The sequence below is a fragment of the Neofelis nebulosa genome, chromosome 8 (genome assembly GCF_028018385.1).
Source record: "Neofelis nebulosa isolate mNeoNeb1 chromosome 8, mNeoNeb1.pri, whole genome shotgun sequence".
NCBI classification, from domain to species: domain Eukaryota; kingdom Metazoa; phylum Chordata; class Mammalia; order Carnivora; family Felidae; genus Neofelis; species Neofelis nebulosa.
The window spans coordinates 78,446,708-78,473,732 of NC_080789.1; the positions used below are offsets into that span (position 1 = coordinate 78,446,708).

Consider the following 27,025-nt stretch of genomic DNA (forward strand, 5'->3'; position numbering starts at 1 on the left):
AATTGGGTCACTGGTGGTGCCATTCACTGGACATCCAAGAGGACATAGTAAATATGCATTTGAAAACTGGAGTTCAGAGGAGATTTTATAAAATCAGGGATGCATTTGTCCATAGATTGTCACTGAAGCCATGGATGTGGATAGTAATGCCTGAGAAAAGAGCACAAAGTAAGAAGGGAAGCCAGCCTAAGTCTGAGTCTTGAGAAATTTGGACATTTAAAGATGGCAGCAGCAGACAAACTGAGCAAGGAGGCTAGGAAGACATGGGTATAGTGTAGGCAGTAAACCAGGAGGCATAATGTCACAGAATGCTGTTGAGAGACAACAAAAATGAGGATTGAAAAACAGGTACTGGATTTAAAGACAAGGAGGTCACTGATAAGCTTATTAAGAGTTATCTTAGCAGAGAGGACAGACCTGTATGGTGACAGGATGTATATATGACTTTGAGAAATACAGACATAGGGGCGCCTGGGTGGCTCAGTCGGTTAAGCGGCCGACTTCGCCTCAGGTCATGATCTCGCGGTCCGTGAGCTCGAGCCCCGCGTCGGGCTCTGGGCTGATGGCTCAGAGCCTGGAGCCTGGTTCAGATTCTGTGTTTCCCTCTCTCTGACCCTCCCCCATTCATGCTCTGTCTCTGTCTGTCTCAAAAATAAATAAACGTTAAAAAATAAAAAATTTAAAAAAAAAAAAAAAGAGAGAAATACAGACATAAAAGGAGAAGACATAGGCCACAGAGTAATCTCTTAGTAAATAATAGTTTTCGTTACTACTATTTTATAGTCATTTAATAAATGTTACAGGTACTTGGGAGTTTTCACTTAAGTACCAAATTTACTTGCTTAGTCCACATTAATTTTTAATGTCAATTTTGCTTTATAAAATATTCAATACATCCAAATGGTTTCAAATTCAAAAGGAACAAACAGTACAGTGAAATGTTTACTTCTCACCCTGTTCCTCAACCCACAGTTTCTTTCCCAGAAGAACCAATATTACGAGTTTAGCTGCTTCATTCTTTTTAACCCTCGCATGGTAAGTATTCAATTATATATGTTACCATACTTTATTTAACCAGTATACTAATGATGGGCATTTAGCTTGTTAAGAGTCTTTTTCTATTACAAATAATAAAGCAATGGATAATCTTGTATGTGTCATTTCACATATGTGTGAGTGTCTTAGGTCTGTCTTTCCAGCTGCAGAGATTCTGGTGGAGATTCTTGTGCAAGTGTTTTATTAGAACATTCTCAGGAGTAAACCTAAGAGAATGAGGGAAGCAGAACAAGGAAGGAGAAGAAGTAAAGCAATAATGTGGTTGCAGATGAAGTCTGGATTCAGTCTGTTCCTTCAGGGAGCTCTGAAGCATAAAGTACAAGCAGCTGCTGTCTGCCTTCAGACAAGGACCAGAACATTTGTACCCTCACTGTGGGAGTGCTGACAACACTGACTCCATCTTTGGCCCTCCACCTTGTTCATGCCTGCACAATGACCTCCCTCGGGACTATGTGTTCCAGACTATGTGTGCCCTGAACAGAATACAGGAAGGTTTGTTCTGACCTTCCCTAAATTGGCACGCAGAAGACATCACTTTAGATAACCAGTAGAGATGACTGGCTCACAGATTGCACCCTTTTAGATAACTACTAGAGGTGACTTACAGACAAAAGTCACCACTTTAGATGACTACCCTTTGACCTCACCACAATGATCCCCTCGCTCTAAAAAAGCTGTAAGTTAAAGTCCAGACTGGGCAGAGAATAGCTGTGTGTTGCCTGGATCCTTGCCCGCCTGATCTCCCCCATCAGTAGGTTGTTCACCCTAAAGAAATTCTGTATATGGTATTGAGTGGCTTGCTCTGTTTTTTGGTCTCAAAGTGTGTTCTCAGTCTGGAGGATATTTTAGTGTCCCTCCCACCACCTTCCAACATCCAAATAGTCACTGGCTACTCCAGGATGGGGGTTGGGGGGGAGGTATGGGAAAACAGCACATAACTCCAGGCACTTTAAGATTCAGGTGGCTCTAATCATCCAAGGGCAATCTTCTGGGGTTGTAGGTGGGAGCTATTCCCAGCAGCTCCCACAGCTGCTGGGGGGATGAGCACACCAAAATGGTAGCAGGGATGCCTGGGGCACCAACAGATTCTGCAACAGTGAGTAAAACTGTAGGATAAATTCCTAGAAGTAAAACTGTTATATGGGACTAACATTGCCAGTTGCCTATTCAAACAATACCCACCCCACCCCTGCCCAGTCCTTCTTCCTAATAGAGCACTGATTTTATTCAAAGTAGATGTGATTTAAAAAATACTCTTTCATCTTCCTTGGCATCTGGGCTGGTCAGGTGACAGTTTTCAAAATAAGATGAAGGTAGTGATGAGGGAGCATAAGGCAAACTGAGGGCAAATCACAAACTAGCACACACACCCCCACACTCTCCCCACCCCCACCCTTCACAACTCCCCCCACCATGGGATATGTGTGATATTCCTCAGGCATTCCTGGCTGCCCAAGAACAAAGGAAAGCAAAGCAAACAAATGGTTAACTGATAGAGATCACAGTCATGCCAGTCCTGAGTCTCCATCAGTTTACAAATATCTTAGTAAATTACAAGAAAAGGACAATCTTATCAATAGCCTGATCTCTAGAAACCTATAGACTCGGTTTCCTGGATCCCCTAATATCACCCTCTCCTTCATAGTGATATGGGAAACAAAGACAAGAAGGAAAGGGCAGGTATAATTAAATTTCTTTATAACCTGCAGCCCATTGACAAATACTTGAGGCAAATACAGAGTAGGAACCCCCTACTGTCATAATGTTAATGCCTTACTAGAGGGAAGACAACCTTAACTTGACAATAGCTGGGGCACCAGTAATCTGAGTCTTCTTTAGCATATGGAAATCCCTTTAAGAAACTTCCTCTTGACTTTACCTCCCCCAACTCCATAATATATAACCAGACACTCTTCACAACCCCAGTGTAGTTCTTTCTGCCCACGGGTCCTGTCCCCGTGCTTTAATAAAATCATCTTTTTGCACCAAAGACATCTCCAAGAATTCTTTCTTGGCCGCCAGCTCCAAACCCCCACCACCACTTCAAAACCCCATCGGGTAGTAGTTTCTGGAGATAGTGTCTCTTTCTGAATAAAAAGATACAGCTTATTTTGTCCTCTTTGCTCTTTACTTCACATCCTTCTTTCTGCCAGGAATGTACACAAATGTGTCTGTAGATGCAGCAACCATCTTGTGGCCATGAGACGGAAAGCAGGAAAATGAATGCCTATGCACTAAAATGGCAGAAGTCAACACAAGCCATGAATGAAAATAGTGTCTTCTTGTACCCAGGCCTTAGTGCAGTAGCATTAGTAATTATTATTACACAAATTTGCGTTCATTTATATGGGATTTTACGAATCCCAAGTGTGCTTTCACAAAATTTACTTCATCTCATTCTTTCAATCCCTCCACCTCTACGTGATAGGTATCAGAACTCTGGGAGACAAAAATCTCCTGCAATATTGAGAGCACATGATTTGCTGATGGCTAATTTTGATCGTTAAACTTTAGCTTGCTCTCCTTCTAAGAAGCTAAGATCCACTACCCTAAAAGTATGGAACTTTTTAATTTGGGGACACAGGACAAAATAATCTTGTAGCATAGAGTATTTTGAAATGGATCTCATACCCCAAATTGAAGTGATAGGGTAGAGCCTCATGAGACTACCAAAGGTCAAAGGAAAGATGCACTAAATGAGAGGGAAAGAGTGCAGAAAGGACGTCCACGCATCACAAAATACAAATTTTTCCCATTCTGAAATTTTGCACTGTAGCCTAGAGAAGAGCAATTTTCCCTATATTTCTGTGTTTCTGCAGGACATTGAGCTATGGACATTGATCTACTATGAAGATGAGAATGTTTAAAGTCTTGCTTTCAAGGATGTTTGTTGCCCTTTAAAGGGTAATAAAACTTATCTTACCTGGAGTCAAAGCCTTACATTCCAGGACAGGGAACTTTCCCTCCTCCCCAGAGATGCCTAAGGAAGGATTTGGGGAACTATCTGCCTATGTGCTCACACATCAAAAGAACAGAAAACCCTGGCTGCAATCTCAAAGAGGCTGGTTTTATCTTCCCTCAGAGACAATTTAGATAATTTAGCTTCCAAAGGGTAACAATCCAAGAATTCTTCCCCTCTGTTCCTAAGGAGAATTAGTTTACACTAGAGGCAAAGACTTTTCTCCCTCCTTCAAGGAAGGGAAAGAAGAAAAGTTATTTCTCTTTCTATAAGGGAGCAGAGTCCCTCATCCCTCCCTACATGTAGGTCTAGCCACCTTGCTCTCATCAGTGTCTCCCTATGTGGGGTTTTAGGCCCGAGAGACTATGCAACAGTGTTAGTCCACCTGGCATTATTGCTGTGAGTAAATAAAAGTTCTAATCTCTCATTCAGAGACCTGTTTTTGCTAGCACCTCCCCCCAACCCCACCTTCCTATCTACCTATCTCTATGCAAACAGGGTAGCATCTAATATTCATCTTCGTTTCTGATTTGACATAATCTCCCTTTAAGAAATTAATGAATTACTCTCTTTAATAATGATTCAACCAACATTGAGTTTCTAATATGTATACAATGTCACTTACACATTTTGCTGCCTAAAATGGAAGAAATCTAAACATGAAGAAACATTGGAAAAAATCTTAATTGGCTAACATTCTAAAAGCATTGGTCTATGTGCTTCAAAAACATCAATGTCAAAAAAAGAAAAGTCAATGTCAAAGAAGACAAAGTCTGAGGAACTGTTCCAGATCAGAGGAGACTAAAGGGACACAGGAGCTGAATGAAAAGTGAGAAGGGGAAGGAGGGCATTACTGAAACAACTGGCAAAATTTGTACATGGATTGTATATTCACAGCAACAGTGTATTGATGTCAAAATTCCTGAATTTGGTAATTATACTGTGGTTTTGTATGACAATACCTTTTTCTTAAGGATGGATGCTAAATTACATCATGATCCCTGTAACTTAGTTTCAAAGGGAGAAAGAAAAAGAATCAAATCTGGCAAAATGTTTACTAAACATTATTGACCTGGGTAAAGGGGGTTCCAGAGCTCATGATAGTATTCTTGTAACTTTTCTCTAATTTACAACTTTTTTCAAAATAAACAAAAGTATGGGCACCTGGGTGGCTCAGTCAGTTAAGCATCCAGCTTGAGCTCAGTTGATCTTACATTTCATGAGTTTGAGCCCTGAGTCAGGTTCTCTGCTGTCAGCACAGAGCCCACTTCAGATCCTCTGTCCCCCATTCTCTCTGCTCCTCCCGCACTGGTTCTCTCTCTCTCAAAAATAAATAAACGTTAAAAAAATTAAAAATTAAAAATAAATAAATAAATAAATAAATACATGGAAAAGAAATCCCATCAAGAGAGTCTAATATGTGGAAGGCTCTGAGCTAACCAGAGCCCCAGAGAGAGAGTAATGGATGTGATAAATTCCTGGGCCTCAAAATCTGACATTTAGTGAAGAAGGCAAATGAGGAAACTGATATCATGTGATAAAATTAAAAAGCATATCATTTTAGAGTATGTTTATGACCATTTTCTTCATGTGGCTTATGTGATATTCCTCTGCCTTTCTTTAAAAGTTGATATATTTTGAGAGACAGAGAGAGAGCATGCAAGCAGGGGAAGACCTATCAGGGCAGACCCAGACTCAGGGCTTGATCCCACAAACCAGGAGATCATGATCTGAGCCAAAATCAAGAGTCAGCGGCTTAACCAACTGAGCCACCCATGCACCACATCACCCTTCTATCTCTTGATCCCCCTCCTATCTCCCTACTACGTGTCAGTATCCTTTGCTAATTCCTCTACATCTTCCCACAGAACTCACTCTTTGGACTTCTTCCCTTCTCTGTCTACTCTTGCTCAGGTGGACTTAACTAGTTACATGGCTTTAAAAACCATCTACAAGCTGATAACTCCCCAATTTATATATCTAGCCTGAGCCTCTCCTCTGAACTTCTACCTACTTCACACCCCGACTTGAATGTCAGGGATCACAAACTCAACTTCTCCAAAAACAAATTCCCGATTTTCTTTCAATCCTACCTTTCCTCAAAAATATTTGCAAACCATCTGACAAAGGACTTGACTCCAGAATATGGAAAGAACTCTCAAAATGCAGAAATAAGAAAATAAATAGGCTTCTTTTTATTTTTTATTTTTTAAAAGTTTTATTTATTTATTTTGAGAGAGAGTGCGCATGCACACACATGAGCAGGGGAGGGGCAGAGAGAGACAGAGACAGAGACAGATTTCCATGCAGGCTCCATGCTGTCAGCATGTCGGACTCAATTTCACAAACCATGAGATCGTGACCTGAGCTAAACCAAGAAATGGATGCTTAACCAACTGAGCCACCCAAATGCCCCAATAGCCTTCTTTTTAAAAGATTTAAACAATCACTTCACCAAATAGGATGTACGGATGGCAAATAAGCCTATGAAGAGATGTTCAACATCACTAGTCATTAGGGAAATGCAAATTAAAACTACAATGAAAATGAAATACTATGTACCTATTAGCATGACTACACACACACACAAAAACCTGACAATACCAAGTGCTGGTGAGGACTCAAAGTAACTGGCATCCTTATATTTTGCTGGTGAGACTGCAGAATAGGACAGCCAATTTAGAAAACTCTTTAGCAGTTTCTTTTAAAGTTAAACATACACTTTGCACATTTATCTGAAGGAATGAAAATCTATGTTCACACAAAAAACCTGTATGTGAATGTTTAAAGCAGCTTTATCAATAATCACCAAAACCTGGAAACAACCCAATCTTCCCCAACTGGGAAAAACAAAAAAAAATCCTACCCTTCCTATAGCATTACCCAGCTCAGTGAAGAAAAACTTTTCTTGCATGTTTAGGGCAAAAATCTTGGAATCATCTTTGATGTCTTTCTCTCAAACTCTCCATGAATCCTTTAACAAATTACATCAGCTTTAAAATCAAAATGTACGATAACCATAACTGCCCATCCCATAGCACTTCACTGCTACCACCATGTTCCAAACCATCATCATTTCTTGCCCAGATAATTGCAATAACTTTCTAATTAATCTCTACATTTCTTTGTAGCTGTTCTTCATGCTGTTGAAAATTGACACCAGATCATGTCACATTTTGGCTCAAGGCCTCAATGACATTCTATCTCACTCATGATTTTACAAGCAACACCCAGCCCTCGCCTCCCTACTTCTCCTTTTATTCTTCCCATTGGTCCCTCAGCTCCAGCCACACTGGCTTCTTTTCGGTTTCCTGAACGCAAGCATGCTTCTATACCTCAGGACCTTGGCACTTACTTTTCCTTCTGTTTGGAAGACTATTTCATCGCATAACCATATGGCTTCCTCCCTTACATCCTTCAGGTCTCTATTTAGATGTCACCTTCACGGAGAAGATCTCCCTGACCACCCTACAAACTATTTGGTATTTCTGCCACCCACCCCTAGGACAGCCTAACCCGCCTTGCTCTTATTTTTCTCCATAGCACCTATTACTATTTAATATATTATCTATTTATTTGTTGTTTTTGTGTTCCCCAATTGAATGCAAACAAAAACTTCGTCTTCACACTGTATTATCTCTACACCTAAACCGATGCCTGTCATATACTAGGTGCCCAATAAACATTTGCTGAATGTACGAATAAATGAATCTTAACAGAATGCAAGAAACACACATAGAATTTACATAGAATTGTAAATAACCGTTATATTTGGTTAAAAGCCTTGGAAAATGGAAAACAAGGACATATAGATATGGGTATTTGGAGGGTTTTCAGTTCTATGGGAAAATTGCCCTGGTCAGCAATAAAGAAGAATGAAGTTGAATAGCTGGCTCTCAGACAAGAGATAAAAGAATGAAGATCAAATTGTGCTTCAGACTTGAGACAACCAGATCTTACTTACCGAGTAAGCCAAGAACACATTGGAAGCTGGCCCAGGGCGTAGGTAAAGGGCTCCACAAAGCAGGACTCCCCAGGCATGCACTGGTTACCAAAGAGATGAGCCTCCTCTTGAGGATAATATTATAATGAGAAATGAAGAAAATCATCACTAAGCATATTGATCTAATCAGTGCCACCTTGGAGAAAGACCTGGGGGAGATGTAACCATGGATCAAGGATAAGAATACCTGAGTACAGATTTTAGACTGTAAATAAAAATAAACTTGGGCTCAAGAACTTCATGGTTATTGAATATCCATGAACCTTTCTCCAGCTAGATTCACAACTGGGGTTTGTAGTTATAAATTTGACCTTTGAATCAACAACATTGATTCATATTATACTTCAATAAAAACAAGTTGGTTTTTTTGTTTTATTTTGTTTTGTTTTTCCTGAAATGAAACAGAACTTATTCCCCAGGTAGTTTGTGTGCCCTGGCAGGGAATGGATGCCTATGGCCTCTTACTGCTTGGTTTGCTTTCTCTGCCTCTTACTACAGTTACAAAGAGACTATCTAGACAGGGAGAGTACCAAAGAGAAAAGCAATGCAAATCAACATTTAATATACAGTGGATGATGTGCACTAGTCATTTTGCAATGTATATAAATATCAGATCATTAAATCATACACCTGAAACTAATATAATATTATATGTCAATTTTACCTCAATAAAAAATTACACATACATACATATGTATTCACATACTGTGTGATGGTGCAGGTAAGTAATATTAGTAATTATCATTATTAAAAGGTTATATTTATACAGTACTTTACAAAGTCAAGTGTGCGGTATACTCTTGTTTCATTCTCGCTACTGCCCCCTTGAGTTAGGTGTCAACACTCCCACTTACAGTGAAGAAATTGGGGCTCAAGCAGGCTAAGAGGCCTTGCTCAAAGTTATTCAGCTGTGACCTACACCTAGATTGAAGATATGTGCTGGCGTGTCCGGTATAGTCCCCATTTATGCCTGTTCTCCTAGTGTAATTATTAATAGCAACTCTTTCACTCTCCCAAGTCTCCTACTTGGACAATAAACTTTATGGTGACTCTGTCAAAACCTGCTTCTTTCATTCACTTAATTCCAATCTTTTATTTCATTATTGCTTTGTTTCTTCCACTTATAGCAGCTCAGGGTGGTTATAACATCCTAAAGAGCTGGCTTCAGACCATGGGATCACTTCTATGATAAGGATATTTCTATGAGAAAGGATATTTCAGGTTGCAAACAAATTCAACCAGTAACTTTTAAAATGGAGAATTATCAGTATAGTCTACTAAACGATCAGGGTCTAAATCCTAGCTCTACTACTTCCTAACTATGTGGCTTTGGGGAAAATAATATGGAAAAAATCAGTCAGAGCACCATTAGCATAAGACTTTATTTTAAAATATTGGTCCCAAGAAGTCTCTGGAAGGAGCTAGAGAACAGTTTATCTTCGGGAAGGAAGGGGCAAGAATCTCATAGAATTTTAGCTGGTGTTGAGTAGGAGACTATCAGCCAAAATTCAGCTAGTTTGGGGAATAGCTGGTCAGAAAAGTGTCTTGAAAGAAGAGGAAATGGTACTGCAGATTACCAGCCATTATTTGGGCAACTTGAATTTATCAACATAGATGGGAGAGACAGATAGGGACTAGGATCCTGTGCAAGAAGAACGGGAGAAACAATTCAGGCAAAGTAGACATACAGGGGCCACATGGAAAACTCTTGCATCCTCAGGGACTCTTACATAAATTTTCCTCTCTCCCAAACTCAAATGTCCTCACCACAAAACAAAAGGATATATAATACATACCTCCCAAGTTGTTCAGAAGAGTAAATATGTTATTAAATATAAAGCAGGCAAAACAGTGACTGACACAATTCATTTGGAAGGGGGTCAGTAACAAAAGGAGGCTTGGATTGGCATTAGTGTCTACGTAATTTTTTTTTTTTTTTTTTTGAGAGAGAGAGAGAGGATGCAAGTGAGCGAGAGGCAGAGGAAGAGAGAGAGAATCCCACAAGGGGCAGAGAGGGAGAGGGAGAGAAGCAGGGTTCATGTTCACCTGAAGCAGGGCTTGTGTTCACCCGCAAGGGGGCTTGTGGTCACCCGATGTGGGACTTAACTCACTAACTGTGAGATCATGACCTGAGCCAAAGTCAGATACATAACGACTGAGCCACCCAGGCGCCTGCTTCCATAATTTTAATAAACTCTTCCACATACATCCTCTGATGTGGAAAATGACTTGTTCTCAAAGAACTAGCTCAACACTAATCCCTATGACACTGTACCATTCGCCATCCTTCTCAGCCCAACCAAGTTGCCATCTCTAAAAGCCAACATTCTGGATCTTTTTTTTTTTTTTAATTTTTTTTTTCAACGTTTTTTATTTATTTTTTGGGACAGAGAGAGACAGAGCATGAACGGGGGAGGGGCAGAGAGAGAGGGAGACACAGAATCGGAAACAGGCTCCAGGCTCCGAGCCATCAGCCCAGAGCCTGACGCGGGGCTCTAACTCACCGACCGCGAGATCGTGACCTGGCTGAAGTCGGACGCTTAACCGACTGCGCCACCCAGGCGCCCCAACAACATTCTGGATCTTTAAGGGAGAGCTAAGGGACTTTCCCAAGCCTTTCTTGTATTTGCATAATAAATTCATCATTTTCTACTTAGATTACATATTATAGGCCAATAAATAAAACACAATTTACTACAGAAGCTTTGATTCATAGTTTCCGTAAGTTTGAGAAAAAATCAATTATTCATAATAAAGGATGAAAACTTCAAAAGCCATATGAGATGAGGGGTAGAGAGTATGCCTAGAAATTTTGGAGTCAGGGGACTTCCCAAGCTGTCGTTGGACCTCACCCACTCAATAGGTTGGAACACAGACCGGTGATTCATAGTAGTTTGAAGGTGTTTTATTTGGTACTCATTACTTAGAGGTTTTACTATATTTTCCTTGGGGGAAAGAAATTCCTTTTTTTCTTTCCTTTTTCCCTTTTTTTTTTTTTTTTTTTTTTTGGCTCTTTGAAAATAAGGTAGATTTCTTCAGATGTCAAAAGTATTAATGACTAATCCAATAGCTTCTCTTTAGCACTAAGCCTAAAAGAATGGTGATTAATTCCCATCTGCTGTTTAGTAGTTTCATTCCCAGAAATCACAAATTTTCCATTATTTTCTTGCCAGAACTGTCCAAATTCTGTCCAGAACCAAAAGCTCTGGTGATATGAACAGTTTCTATTGTAAGTTTCAACATTCTACACATTTTTACCCTATCTGTACAACAGCACAAAGAGCTTTATAGAGATACATGCTGCTATTAATCAAGGTCTGAAAAGGCTGTCCATTTTTTCCTGTGTTCATGTAGAAAGGTAACTCTTTTACAAAGGAAATTATTGTTTCTAAATTCAAGGTTTATATTTTTGGCATCAGAATATCCCCATTTCATCCCAAGATTATACAAATATTCATTAGGGTTTCTTTTCCTTTGATATTTACTGTTTTACGACAAGTGTTTCATTTCATTTTGCTCCTTTATATTTTCTGTATTTTAAGTTGAACAAGTTTTACTTTTATAAGAAAAAAGATAGAAAATAATTTTAAGAAAAAAGATAAAAAATAATTTTTAAAAAATTCACATATAGGGGCGCCTGGGTGGCGCAGTCGGTTAAGCGTCCGACTTCAGCCAGGTCACGATCTCGCGGTCCGTGAGTTTGAGCCCCACGTCAGGCTCTGGGCTGATGGCTCGGAGCCTGGAGCCTGTTTCCGATTCTGTGTCTCCCTGTCTCTCTGCCCCTCCCCCGTTCATGCTCTGTCTCTCTCTGTCCCAAAAATCAATAAAAAACGTTGAAAAAAATTTTTTTTTTAAAATTCACATACATACAGGTTCACACAGCATCAAATAAATAAGGTTAAGACAATACGGGCATAAAGAGTTCCAAGAAAAACAGATGGAAACAAGAGCAGCAAAAGATGTTTTGCAAAGGCAGTGGCATTGAAATGGCCTTAAGCAGAAGCAATGTAGGTTAAGAGAAGAAGGAAAGGAGGGCAGAGGATTAGGGGAAGGAGAGATGCAACAAAGCATTGTGAAGTTTATGTGAAGGGGGGAATTGGTTTGTCTCAAGTGTAATATTTATGCAAAAGAGAAAACTGGGGGGGATATAGGATCCACATTGTAAAGACTTTAGAATTAGGATTAAAGGAACTTTATTTTGCAAAACTCAGACACAAATTGAAGAACTGACTAGAGTTTTAACTTGCATTTGCAAAGGAGACAAGTTAATACAGAACTGGCTCACCTATTCAAGAAAATAGAAGTCTTTGAATTTAAAAAAATCACAAGGTCAGGAGATAACTCCATTTGTTCGTTGGTAGTCAGTAATTCTGATTAGATAGCTTTGGGGTCCATTTTGATAAAAAAGAAAAACAAAATGTTTCTTTTGAATAAAAAATAACTTTATGGCTTATCTTAGAATTCAAGGCTTTTAGAATATTCCTGTTTTTTTAAGACTTGTCTTAGAGTGAAATGCTTTTAGAAATGTCAGCCTTTTTTAGGCTTTAGTACATCATGGGCTTGATTAGTCATTATTGTGGACAGGGTTAGACAACAGTTTTCTTTGCCATATTATATAAACTAGAGTGTAGAGCTTCAAACATCTGGAGGCTTCAAGATGGGCTGTGATCATATAGGTTGTGCACTGCACAACTGTAGGGGGTGCTATGTACATAGTGCCCCCTGGAATTATACAACGCAAAATCTGCTCAGCTATACTTGGAAACTTAGAAGCCAGGCGAGGAACATAAATCAGTGAAGCATATGACCCACCTAAAGGATTCCAACTAATTAAACAATGTTCAGAACATTGGAGCAATAAAACAAATTTGCAGACTATATCCAGCCTTGGAGATCCACTTTGCCACCTCTGCTATAGAATGTAGAAACAGTCAATATTTTTGAGCAATGTAATGATGCATTAAAAAGGTCTATAAAATGAATTATAGAGCAAAAAGACTAGAAAGAAGGAGACCAGTAAGAAAACTTACTTCAATAATCTAGAATGGAGGAGAAAAGAGCCTGGCCTAGGCCTATGGTAATAGGATAGAAAGGAAAGAATTCTTAGGATTCAATGATAGAATTGATGACTTCCCACAAGGAAGGAAAAAAAAGGAGTCTGGAGTAATGCAAAGCTTTGAATGTAGGTCCTTAGGAGAATACTTGGAGAAAAAAATGTTTACCTTTGAAATAATTTCAGATATTATTTTTAAAAGATTTTTAGGGGCGCCTGGGTGACTCAGTCTATTGAGTGAGCAACTCTTGGTTTCAGCTCAGGTCATGATCTCCCAATTCATGAGATCAAGCCCCATGTCTGGCTCTGCACTGAAGGCAAGGAGCCTGCTTGGGATTCTCTGCTGATTGTTCAGAGCCTGGAGCCTGCTTCAGATTCTGTGTCTCCCTCTCTCTCTGCCCCTCCCCAGCTCATGATCTCTCTTTCTCTTTTTCTCTCTCTCAAAAATAAACACTAAGGGCTCCTGGGTGGCGCAGTCGGTTAAGCGTCCGACTTCAGCCAGGTCACGATCTCGCGGTCCGTGAGTTCGAGCCCCGCGTCAGGCTCTGGGCTGATGGCTCAGAGCCTGGAGCCTATTTCCGATTCTGTGTCTCTCTCTCTCTCTCTGCCCCTACCCCATTCATGCTCTGTCTCTCTCTGTCCCAAAAATAAATTAAAAAGTTGAAAAAAAAATTAAAAAAATAAAAAAAATAAAAAATAAATAAACACTAAAAAAATTTTTTTTAATATGTGGGAAAGAAGCAGAAAAAGGAAGAAAGGAATTGGAAAAACTATGCAAAAATGTTAACAGTGACTGTCTTTAAGTAATGTGGTTACAAGTTATAATTCTCTTCTTCATACTTACATGCAGTTTCCAAATTTTCTTCAATGGATGTGTTAAGTTTATAATTAAAAAAAAATTGTTTTAATACACTAAGGGTCTCACCTTTTATATAATCCCTAAATTAAATCTCCATTGTTTTCTTTTTGTGACAACTATTTGCAATAGCAAATGCTAACAGGTTAGCTTTTCAGTGTTGGGAAAACAGATCTTGTTCTAGGGTGCTAAATACAATCCTTGCAATCTCAAAGAACTAAATATGTGGGGTGCCTGGATGGCTCAGTCAGTTAAGCACCTGATTCAGCTCAGGTCATGATGTCATGGTTTGTGAGTTCAAGCCCTGCATCAGGCTCTGTGCTGACAGCTTGGAGCCTGGAGCCTGTGTCTCCCTCTTTGCCACTGCCCCACTTGCACTCTGTTCCTCTCTCACAAATAAATAAAACATAAAAAAAAAATTTAATAAAAGAAATAAATATTTAATATTTTCCAGTGATAAAGACTTGTTTTAGACGTTATTTTTTGACTCAAAAATTAATTTCAAATGTGTTAATAATTTTGTTTAAAAGACATGATTTTGTTTCCTTTTTTTTTTTTAGCATTAGCTATTAGCCTTTCTCTAGTGCATTCAAGACTTAAAGACCATTCAAGCTTTTGCCAAGAACACAAAAATTCAAGGTAAGTAGAAACGATAATAGTATCAACAATAAAAATAATAATGTTTATAGATTTAAAAAATAGCTTCACAAATATTTCATACAGGGCTCATTTGACTTTTAAGAAAAAAATAGAATGTAATAATGGCAGGGTTTTTTTTAGCTCTACTTTGTGGGGGAGACACTGAGACTCAGAGAGGTGAATATCTTGCTCAGTATCATATAGCTACTAAATAGTAAAATCAGAATTCAAATCAAGATCTTCCATATCCAAGTACTGTAATTTTTCCTATAGAGTATTAATGGGAAACCATGAAAACTATGCCCTGTCCACCTTGTTAAACCCTTCTCTGTACTGACAGAAGGGCCGGTTAATCTTGTCACCTTTGCCTGGTCCCATGACCCGGCCAAGCTCCAGACTCTCACTGTGGTCCATCCTGCTCCAAACTAGGGAAACCCAAAATACAACAAAGGAGAATAGATAGCAATAAAAAATGAAAAACAAAAACAGAAACAAAAACGAAAAACACCTCTTTTGTTAAGGAAAAAAACCCACTGTCTTTCATTTCTTTGAGGCATATTTGTCATTTTAAAATTTGTACAATGGTTTGCATATAAATCCTTCCTAAAATGAATACAAGAGTAACGGTCTGAGACAAATAATGGAAATGACTGAAAATTCACAAGTTTATTAATGCAATAAGTCACATCCACCAGCAGAATAATTGTTTATGTATGAATCTTTTACTTAAAAGTTTTTTTAATGTTTATTTTTTTTATTTTTTTAATGTTTGTTTATTTTTGAGTGAGAGTGGGGGAGGGGAAAACAGAGAGGGAGACACAGAATCTGAACCAGGCTCCAGACTGAGCTGTTAACACAGAGCCTGATGTGGGGCTGGAACCCACAAATTGTGAGATCATGCCTTGAGCCGAAGTCAGACGCTTAACCACTTAACTGACTGAGATACCCAGGTGCCCCTTTAATGTTTATTTTTGAGAGAGAGAGAGAGACTGAGCATGAGTAGGGGAGGGGCAGAGAGAGAGGGACACACAGAATCTAAAGCAGGCTCTAGGCTCCCAGCTGTCAACACAGAGCCCGACATGGGGCTCGAACTCACGAACCGTGAGATCATGACCTGAGCCGAAGTCTGATGCTTAACCAACTGAGCCACACAGGCGCTCCTGCATGAATCTTATACTTATCATTAATGGTTAAAAGTGGGGCACAACTCTCTTGGATGACCTGAAGCAGAACTTCAAGAATCAGCTTCAGTTCCACCTGGTTATATCCTCAAAATTAGTTTTCCCTTCATACTTCTTTTATATGATCCCATTTGGCAGTTACGCTCACTTGCTGGAAGAATTTCTCATTGTTCTGTGATCAAGGGTATCATTTGTCTTCACTGATACTCTACTGTTCGTCATGCAAACATGATTTTTGCTTTGAACACAACTTTGATTTGATACGTTCTCAGATTGTTCTTCAGGCATGCATGGGTTCTCTGTATGTATCATTTTTTTCTGCCTGAATTATTAACTTTGCAAATATACTATTTGGGTATTTGTTCATGCTTTTATGCTAACACCCATACCACTTTGTTCAGTAAAGCCTTATTGTTGGATAATTTGGATATACTAGCAAATAGCTCATCTGTCACTCTACTATTTTAAAAGCAACCACTGCTTTCTCTAAAGTTTATAACATTATAACATTATAACATTCTCTAAAGTTTAAACATTTTTCAGATGAATCATTAAATGGATACTAGCTAAAAGGTAGTATAGACAAATTCCAATGGGATGTTACAAAAAAGTAGGAGATTCTAAAGTGGTTTTTTTGAGTAATAAAAATAGTTAAAGTCTAGTTGTAAGTTAGAATGTGAAATATTTTAAGATACCAAGTGTAAGCAATAAAAGATAAGCTTAAAGAATAAGAACTTGTAAAAATGACCAGACTTGATAACGTCTCAGAGAAAGCAAAGAACATCCTCCTGCCCAAAGCCAATCCCTCCTGTATTATTTATCTACTTATGCAGATGGGGTTCAGAACACGCTATCCCAAAATATGAGTCCTGAGTGTTTTAAGCTGAAGGAGTTTGAGAAAACAAGCAGAAGCAAGATCACTCTGACCTTCTTCCTACCCTTCTGCCTTGAAACGGGTCATAAAGCCCTCATGTGAGAGGCGCCTTCCCTAAATGTGGTGGAAAGGAGCATCTTTATCTCCAAAGACAAAAGGACACTAAGAAGAATCCGAGCAAACAGGCCTTGCTAAGTATGCTACTATAGTTACCTCATACTCCCTTCATCTATCGTATTCCTCCACAACAATCCACCCTCCAGCAAACCTAGCATCAAAATACTGAGGTCTGTTTCTTTGGGTCTTCATTTCCTTTTGAAGGCTCCTGTGTCACATAACACTTGTATTAAATTTGTATGCTTTTCTCTTGCTAATCTGTCTTTGCCGGTTTAATTTTCAGACCCAGCCAGGGACCTTAACAGGGTTGAAGAAAACTTTTTCCTCCCCTACACCGCATAGCAAATTACGGAGACTTAGCAGCTTAAAACAATAAACACTTATTATCTCACACCATTTCAAATGGTGAGGAATCTGGGAACAGCTTAGCTGAGTGTTGCTGCCTCAGAATATCTCATGAGGTTACAGCCAAACTGTCAGCCAGCGCCGCGGTCATATGAAGACTTAACAGAGCTGGAGGATCCCCTCCCAAGCCTGTCACTTGGTTGTCAGCAAGAAGCCTCAGCTCATCACCATGTGTGCCCTCTCCATAGGACTGCTTATGCAATGGCAGCTGGCCTCCCCCAGAGCAAATGACAAGGGAGAGAGAAGGCACCAAGATGAAACTACAGTGTCTTTTATAACCTCATCTCAGAAGTGACATAGCACCATTTTTGTTGTATCCAATCGGTCACAAAGACCATCCCTGATACTATATGGGAGGAGGTGACACAAGGGTGTGAATACGGGGATGCGGGGCTCATGGGGGGACATCCTGGAACCTGGCTACCTCCCTTCCCTTGTATCCTTTATTCTCTTCTCCGGCTCCCATCACCCTTGTGCTCTTTCAACTTAAACTACTTTGTCCTTACTAGCTCTTCTATCTTGGTTCTAGACACTCTGACACTATCCTCTGAAACTTCACTTGTATACCTTCTTGGGAAAAAAGAAAAAACAAAGTCCTTCCTAAACTGTTCTTCCTAGTTCAACTCTAGTTACCAGTCTCCATGGCTGAATTCCTGAAAGAGAAATCCACACACGCTTACACTTCTTCACCTGGTCCACAGAAATCTGACCTGCACCCCAACCTGTCCAATGGAACTGTAATCCCAGGTCACTGGAACATTGCTAGGAGTTCTTCATTTAAAATTCTAATACATTTGGGGCGCCTGGGTGGCTCAGTTGGTTAAGTATCTGACTTCGGCTCAGGCTGTGAATTCACTGCTCGTGTGTTCAAGCCCTGCATCGGGCTCCGTGCTGACAGCTCAGAGCCTGGAGCCTGTTTCAGATTCTCTGTCTCCCTCTCTCTCTGCTCAAAAATAAATAAACATTTAAAAATGTAAATTCCAACACATTTTCAGTCCTTACTTAATCTCTGCATCATTTGTTTTCCATGAATTTCTTTTCCCTTGGCTGCTGTGACACCATTCCTCCCTGGCTTTTGTTCTAATTTCATGACTATTTCTTACTTCCATGGCTGACCTTTTTCCTTTACCTCTCTGTAAGTATTGGTATTCTCTGCAATTCAACCCTCACCTCTTTTTCTTATTGTTTTAAACACTCTCCCTTTTTTCTATTCCAGTGGCTTTTGCTACCATCTGTATGCAGCTAACTGCCAAATCTAAATCTCCAGATTCCTTCTCTTTCTTGAACTTCACACCATTATAACCAACTCCTTGCTTAAGACTATGAAAGCCCCACAGGTTTCTCAATAGATAGATGTGTTGACTCAGTTTGAGGAGATCAGTTACTTCTGAGAACTTGTAATTGGGAGGGGAAACCTTAATAAAAAAAGAAAGTATTATATATATATATACATATATATATATATATATGTATATATATTTTTTTTTTTTGAGAGAGAGAGAGAGAGAGAGATGGAACACAAGTGGTGGAGGGGCACAGAGAGAAAGGGACAGAAGATTCAAAGCAGGCTCCCTGCTGACAGCAGCGACCCCGATGTGGGACTCGAACTCACAAACTGTGAGATCATGACCTGAGCTGAAGTCAGACACTCACCCAACTGAGTCACCCAGGCATCCAAAAAAAAGTATTCTAAAGGAAGCCTTATCTCCAAACAGAGTTTTATCCATTTGGCACAACCTTTAGTGCAAAGGCATGATGGAGTGTGATCCCAGCAAAGGGTTTCCCTGTCTTCCTAGGAGAAGCCACCAATTTATCCACCAAGCCATTATTCACCATTTTAGTTCAAGATAAAGAAGAGTCAGCAGCTCACTGTCAAAATCAGTTCATGCAGAGATTGGTAAAATCAAGAGCTGCATGCAGCTTCGTAATCAACTCCTATTCGCCAGCACCACCTTCAGACACTTCACGGTGGCTGTGCCAAGGCTCCCAGGACCTTGCCACATTCTGTCCTCCTGGACAAATTGTCCAGCGAAGACCAGCTTCTCCCTGGAATGCTCAGGGTTTCAGACCTAAACTGCTCCCAAACTATTGTCACGAGACCACACTCTGAGTCACGTCCCACCGTGTGTTGTTAGCACAGATGCTGGGTCCACAACCTGCAGCTGTTGTTAATGCAGCTACTCATGCCGTCCTCACATCCTCACATTTCCACCATATAAATGTGCTGTGAGCAAGAGTTCATCATGTTCAATAACGTCGTGATGCCCAGACACATGGTCCCAGGTAGCAGCCTGCTGTTCATATGCCCACAGGGTCAGAAACATTGAACATTTCCACGTTGGTATGTGCTCCTCTCATGGGCAAAACTAGACGTCAGGTGCATAGGTGTTTCCTTTTATTCAAGCCACAAACCTTATTTTTGCCAGTGAAGTCACTGGCATTGAGACTGAGCACCCAGAATTTCTTCGTATCTTGGAGCCTCCAGAGCCTCATTCTAAGGCTAATGTAACCATCTCTGTGCTTTAAGCCCATCTAGTCAAGAGACTGCCAGAAACCAGCCAGCAAGTGCTACTGTGGTTCTAAGGTATAAAACTGATCAGGGATCACAAGAAAAACTCATGTTTCAGGGTGCCTGGGTGGCTCAGTCCATTAAGCATCCAACTCTTGAGTTTGGCTCAGGTCATGATCTCACAGTTCCTGAGTTCAAGCCCCACATCAGGCTCTGCACTGACAGCGTGGATGGAGCTTGTTTGGGATTCTCTGTCTTCCTCTCTCTCTGACCCTCCCCGCTCATGTTCTTTCTCTCTCTCAAAAATAAATAAACATTTAAAAAAATAAAAAGAAGAAAAATTATGTTTCATCCAGGGAAAAATATGAAAACATTGAAAAACTTTAGTAGTTGTGGGGGGAGAGAATTGTAAAATAAAACAAAATTTTAAATAGAAAAAATGTGATGGGGTGCCTGGTTGGCTCAATTTCAGCTCAGGTCATAATCCCAGTGCCATGGGATCAAGCCCCATGTTTGGCTCTATGCTCAGAGTGAAGCCTGCTTGAGATTCTATTCTCTCTTTCTCTCTTTCTCTCTCTTTCTCTCCCCGCCCCCCCCCCCCGCCCTTCTCCCCTGCTTGTGCATGCATACTCTCTCTCAAGTGGGAAATAAATAAATAAATAAACAAATAAATAGAATATTTGCAACATATGTACTGAGAAAATGCCATGTCTAACAAACTTAATGCTAGTTCTAGATTATTTACGGTGAAAAGGCAGAGAAGAAGAAAGGAAGGAAGGGAAGAGTAAGGAAAAGTGAGGGGGAAGGGAAGGAAAGAGAAAAGTATATACAAAAAGCTTCTTTATCTAGAAATTAATAAGAAAATACAAGGTTTGGCTCCAGATACTCTGAAACTACCTTTGGAAGTTAGTCGGGATTCCTTTCTCTTATAGCACTATTTTTTTACTTATTGAGATTGCATAAATTTATGGCTGATGTTGTTTTACACTGATATGCTTGTATTTTTGTTATTTTGAGAATGCTTTATAGACTCTTGTAACCAAGACATAATTCACAGATGAAATATAAAATATGAAATATTAATAAGGGGATTAAGAGTATACTTATCTTGAGCACTGAGAAATGTACAGAACTGATGAATCATTATATTGTACACCTGAAACTAATACACCTCTGTATGTTAATTATACGTCAATTAAAAAAGACATAATTTGCGCCCTTTACTACATTAATTATTTAGAGCCACATGTAATCTTGATATTCTGATGTTTGGGAAAAAGGCACAAAAAGTTTCCAATAGTGTCTCTAGTACTGGAACAAACCAGGAGCATTCTGATCCTAACAGCTGTTCAAAGACTGAATAGTACTGACTTCCACACATACCAGAAGCCTACGTTAGAAGGTAAGCTAGCAGATATGACCTTCAAGTCCACCATCATCAAATTAAGACAAAGAATTTCAACAGCAGAGCAACCCCACTCCATCCATCTGCCCAGTCTAGGTCTGCATATTGCACAGTGGTACCTATATGCCAAAGGAACCACTGAAGCACTCCAAGTATTACTTATTATAGGATGTAGGTAATGGAAAGGAGACTCTTACCATTGTTGTCATCAACATTGTCAATCTGGGATGGCTTTGATCATATATGGTTTTTCAAAAGTTTATTCTCATGAGCTAGGTTTGAGACATCACAACACTGGCATGAATCACAAGATCAATAAAACCTTCCAAGCTTCTGCAAACCTAGTACCTCTGTCTCCTTGACATTCTCCTGTTATGCTTAAGACAGGCTGTTGAGATTGAGTGGGAGGCTAAATGGGCAGCTTGAAGAAAATTATAAATGTTTGTAAAATCTGCTGAGGGAATTTTGGAGAAGCAGATGGCCCAGAACAAATAAAGATTGCCAAGCTCTGTTGGAGTTTCACCTGAATTTAGAGGTCATGGATTTATTGTGGCTCTTACATGCCAGAACCATTAGGTTTGTTTTCACATTTAATGCTCGTGACATCCATGTATGTATATGTAATTTGTCTTGATTTTACAAAATTTAAGGCACTAATATAAGCTTCTACAGCTAGCACATTAGGGTCTCATGGTTGCAAACAACAGAAAATTACTCTGGCTAATAGAAGATAAAAAGCAATTTCATTGAAAGGATATGTGCAAGCTATCAAAACAAAGGGGAGGCTAATGAACCAGTATGTAAAGAACAAAATGTTTTCACAGGTCTTGGTAGTAGAAACAAATAGCTGCCTATGTGAATCACTTAATGCTTTGGATCACTCCATTCCAGAGTCCAGTTCCAGAGAGAGAGAAACTGTTTGTCCTAGCAAGGCTCATATGCTTAGGGGAGCTGCCTCCAAGCCTAGAGGGTTGGACAGGTAATTCACGAAAGAATTGTGATGCTGTTGCCAAAAGAAAAGGGGTTGGATGATGGTGAGCAAAAATTAATAAATGTCTGCTATAGATAAAAGAATAAAAGCTTCAGAATTAAGATCTGAATCTATATTTGTCACATGTAAAACCTAATATGGTATGTTCTTTGCCAACTTGCCTCCTAATGGGAATGAAGAAGACAATTGTTTGGGGGTTACAGTACAGGTGGAACAGGAGAGTAAGAATGTGAGAGGGTCAGGAAGCCTGCAAATGATGACGGGTGGTAGGGCCTCCAAGCTAGGGACGAAAGTGAGGCCAGGGGTGCCTCGGTGGCTCAGTCAGTTAAGCATCTGACTTTTGATTTCGGCTCAGGTCATGATCTCACCGTTCGTGGGTTCGAGCCACACATCGGACTCTCTGCTGGCAGCATGGAGCCTGCTTGGAATTTTCTCTCCCTCTCTCTCCCTTTCTCTCTGCCCCTCCCCTGCTCACAAGGTTTCTCTCTCTCAAAATAAATAAATAAACTTAAAAAAAAAAAAAAGAAACGTAAGGCCAGAAGGGGACTTCAAAACCAGGAGAACTGGAAGGACAGGGTGGTGAAACAGGTGAGGTGAGGGTATTTCTGGGAGTCTTCTGAAATGATTCCAGAAATTCTATGAAGTAAACCCAGTGAGAGACATGTCCTGAGAAACTGAGGTATGTCATGACAGGTCCACAAAAAACAAATAAAGTTCTAATTGTGTTTTAGTTTCTGATACAATCAAAGAACACTATTTAGCTATTGAAGACTTAAGCGGGAGGGAAACAGTTCATTTTCACAACCATCTTAAAAATAAAATCTGCTCCAGAGATTGAACAAAGGAAAAATGAAATCTATATTGATCATGGTATTTACAAACTTAGTGAAGAATGTCTGAAGGATATTTTATGAATGAACTTATTTTCCTACCCACACCTTTCCCCAGAGAAATGTTTTATGACTGTAGGTAATATGACTAGGTAATATGACTCTCAAACAAAAAGAGTGTTAACACAAGCCTAGAGGCAAAACGTTTTTGGTGCCTAAAGATAGTCCTACTGATACAAAGAAATTGAAAGCAAGTGTCTTTATTTGCTGTGTATTAAAAGGAAGGAAAATACATCAGAGGAAATCTACCATTTATGAAAACAGTAGAGTGCATCAAACCAACCCTTTCTGGAGTGTGGGGGACAAGAAATGAGCATGGTTATAAAAGGGCAAGATGAAGGGTCCTTGTGTTGATGGAAATAATCTGTACCTTGACTGTATCAATGTCAATATGTTGGTTGTGATATTGTACTATGGTTTTGCAAAATATTACCACCGGAGAAAGCTAGATGGGATCTCTCTGCATTATTTCTTACAACTGTATGTGAATCTACCATTATCTCAAAAAAAAAGTTTAATTAAAAAGAAAAACAACAGGGGCACCTGGGTGGCTCAGTCAGTTGAGCATCTTAGCTCAGGTCATGATCTCACAGTTCATGAGTTTGAGCCCTAAATCTGGCTCTCTGCTGTCAGCGAGGAACCAGCTTCAGATCTCAGATCCTCTGTCCCTCTTCTCTGCCCCTCCCCCACTCATTCTCTCTCTCTCGCGCTCTCTCTCTCTCTCTCTCTCTCTCCTCTCTCTCTCTCTCTCTCAGAAATAAACATTAGGAAAAAAGAAGAAAAACAACGCACACACAAACACAAAATGAACTTTCCTAGCTATAGGGAAGAAGAGTTCTCTCCACCCCTTGTGTTTCCATATGCAGTAATTTGAACTAGACGAAAACGGTTTTCTAACCTGGCTGCTCATTTGTTCCCTGGTGACCTCAAACTTCCTGGAAAACTGAGAATTACTGAGCTTCTCTCCACCCCTCATTTACTCCTCCCTAGGGAAGCTGGGGAGAATAAACAGCTCAGCCCTTCCCCCACCCTCTCTAGTCCAGTGTTTTGCAGACAGTGTGTCAGCTTTCCTCTCCTGGGACTTTATTCCACTGGGAAGACTGTGTTGTTCAACTGCGCCAGTGACTACTGGATAACTCTGGGAAAAGTGTGAGAGTGCCCACTTGGCCGTGTCTTCCAGTCAGCTTTATGAAGCTGATAGTTTGACCTTCATTTGTCTGATTCTGTATCTCTTTCAACTGATTCTGAATTGGAAAGGAAGAAAGGGATGATTTTTTTTTTAGGTACTTGGTTCCTGCAAGAAAAGGAGTTTCAGCTGGTCTGAACTCCTACATCAGACCAAGGGACCCTGGGGATATGACCTTAGATTTGCCTTCTTGCCACTCAGCTCTCCAGAATGTAGCAAAGTAAGATAAACGTGGAATGTTAGCAGGTCAGATTGCACCTGGTTTACAGAAGCATTCATTGTGAAATCTCACTGATGGGTTGCAGCTGCACTGGGAGGCATGTGACTTGGCATTTGCTCCTGAAGAGACTATGTAACAAGCAGGGGATTACACACGGGTAACACTGGGAGGGAACAGATGGGGTGGCTGTCCTAAGGTGAAACTGTCTGCACCAGGTTTGCCCTCATCTCTTGTGACTCAGCCCTGAGGAGTGGAGGAGAGTGGAAGCCACACCTAATACCTGTTACCAGGTATTACATAACACTTGTAGCAAGTCGTCCACTAAAATTCTAGCACCTGGTCCCTGCTCTTCAGTAACCGGACAAAGTTCTTTGTTAAGTTCATCTAGTTCTTGCAGTCATTCTGGTAGGTTAGCGCATCTATCCCTTGTTCCAACACGGATCTCCATTTTCCTTTCCTTTTTAGAGATGTAAGAAAGCTAACTTACCTTCTCAGATGTCCTTGCCATTAGAGGTGGTCCTATAACTCAGTTCTGGCAAATGAAATGTAAGCTGAATACTATTTCTGGTACCGCCTCTTCCATTTCATGCTTCTTGCCTGGAACACATGCATGATTCTGGAGTCTGACCGGTCATTGCCAACTATGGTATACAGCAAGACAGAAGGGTCAGTTGGTGGTGGTGTTCAGCTACCATACCAGTCTTGGACCTCCCTTCAACCAGATTTGGGGAGAATGTCCTGGATTGTCCAGTTGGATGCAATGTGATCATAAAAGTCCCTATAAGGGAAAGAGAGAGGTAGAAGGAAGGATCAGAGAAATATGTGACAACGGAAGCAGAGTCAAAGGAATGCTATGTTGCTGGCTTTGGAGGAGGAGGAAGGGGGCGGTGAGGCAAGGAATGTAGGCAACCTCTAGAAGCTGGAAAACGAAACAGCATCTTCCCCTGAGACCAGAAGGAATGCAGCCTTTCCGACACCTTAGTTTTAGCCTAGTGAGGCCTGTGTCAGATTTCTAACCCACCGAACTATAAAACAGTAAATTCTTGTTGTTCAAACCACTAAATATGCAGTAATCTGTTACACTGGCAATAGGAAATGAATACACTATATTAAGACCTTTTAATAACAAATTATGGTTAGACTAAGGAAATTGTTTCCTTTTAGTGTAAGATAACCTCTAGTTTTTAAATCCAGGGCAGGCAAAAAGAGATATAACTTATTTTTTAAGAATAAAAAAATATCCCCAGGAACCTAGGAAAAGACGGATATTTTTATAGCCATGGTAACAAACACCAAAGCTGGTTTTAAAAACTATTTAACTGATAAGTGACAACTTCAGTAAACACACCTCAGGAACAGGAAACATGCTTCTATAACCCATGTCTCTAAGGCTGATTTTCAGCTACTCCTTCCTCAGTAACCAATACCTCCCCAAATAAAATTTCCCATAAAACCTGTATTTGCTTTGCTCAGTGAGACTGTGTCTGATCAGCATAGCCTTCCCTTACTTAAGTAAACAATAAATTCAGTGTCTAGGTTTCACATTTTGGTTGATGATCTCATCCTTTGAAATATTATACATTCTTCTTAAGACAAACTTATTCTTAATTTATCAAGGGTCAAGGAAAACACAAAGTGCCAAGTTTTGATACTGTTAAGTGAAGGTAGTTGGAAAAGCAGTATATAAGAATTTGTTTTCATTATGGGAAGAAATAATTTTATGTGTTTTTTTAATATTTATTTATTTTTGAGAGAGGGAAGAGAGAGAGCAAGCACATGAATGGGGAAGGGGCAGAGAGAGAGAGGAAGACAGAGGATCCAAAGTGGGCTTTGCAGAGAGCCCAATGTGGGACTTGAACCCACAAACCGCGAGATCATAACCTGAGCCAACATCAAGAGTTGGACTTTAAACTGACTGAGCAACCGAGGCACCCCTTCTATTTGTTTTTTTTAAAACTCTTGATTTGCTCCTATGTTTACATTTGAAAAACAAAAATCCTAAAACTAAATGAAATCACTCATGATCCCACCATCTTCATTTTCTTAATATTTAAAAACTTACAAGTCCTGATCTGCTTCCTACTAACCCCACCCAACAGAGGTAATTGCTAATAACAATTTTATGTATATCTTCTCAGATGTAAACTTAGGCACAGAGGTGTTATAAGAAGGCTATTTTAACCAGTTGCCATGGTGTTGCTAGGATCTTTGGAATGTATTTTATATGGCTAAGTATAGTTTGGTATTTTAGCACGGTTGTGGGCTTCTTAAGAATGGCAGCCATGATACATTCATCTCTCCATAACAAGTTACATTACATAATGGGTTTTCAACAAATATTTACTGAATTGAATTAAGAACTAAATTTCTCTAAATAAGATCCCATTTAATTTCTGGTATAAGAATATAATACTTAGTCCTAAGGCAATATAGACAGATCCTGAGTCCATCTGTGGTGGACTCTTTGGGATCTTAACGTTTAATGTTCTAGGACAGAATTGCTCAAAGAGTAGTCAACTAGTGGTGGTTTATCAAATATTCAAAAAAAGTTGGCCATTTCAGGGGGAAAAAGCAAAGAGGTAATTTTGTTCACACATAGTTCATAAATGTGAGGTTAAGATTAATTACTTCTTGGGGGCACCTGGGTGGTTCAGTCAGTTAAGCGTCTGAGTTTGGCTCAG

The 27,025-nt window shown here is 39.8% G+C and overlaps 1 long non-coding RNA gene across 3 annotated transcripts in view; it reads right to left on the bottom strand.

The window, feature by feature from the left end:
* The window catches only part of LOC131519791 (uncharacterized), a 95,854-nt gene that overhangs the window by 39,331 nt on the left and 29,498 nt on the right, over positions 1 to 27,025 (bottom strand). For 2 of the 3 annotated variants that reach the window (XR_009265795.1, XR_009265797.1), the window contains one exon: positions 24,832 to 25,122. This is a non-coding gene — a long non-coding RNA (uncharacterized LOC131519791). Of the gene's footprint in view, positions 1 to 7,979; positions 8,084 to 24,831; positions 25,123 to 27,025 lie in introns of all 3 variants that reach the window. The other variant, XR_009265796.1, reaches the window with a different exon arrangement.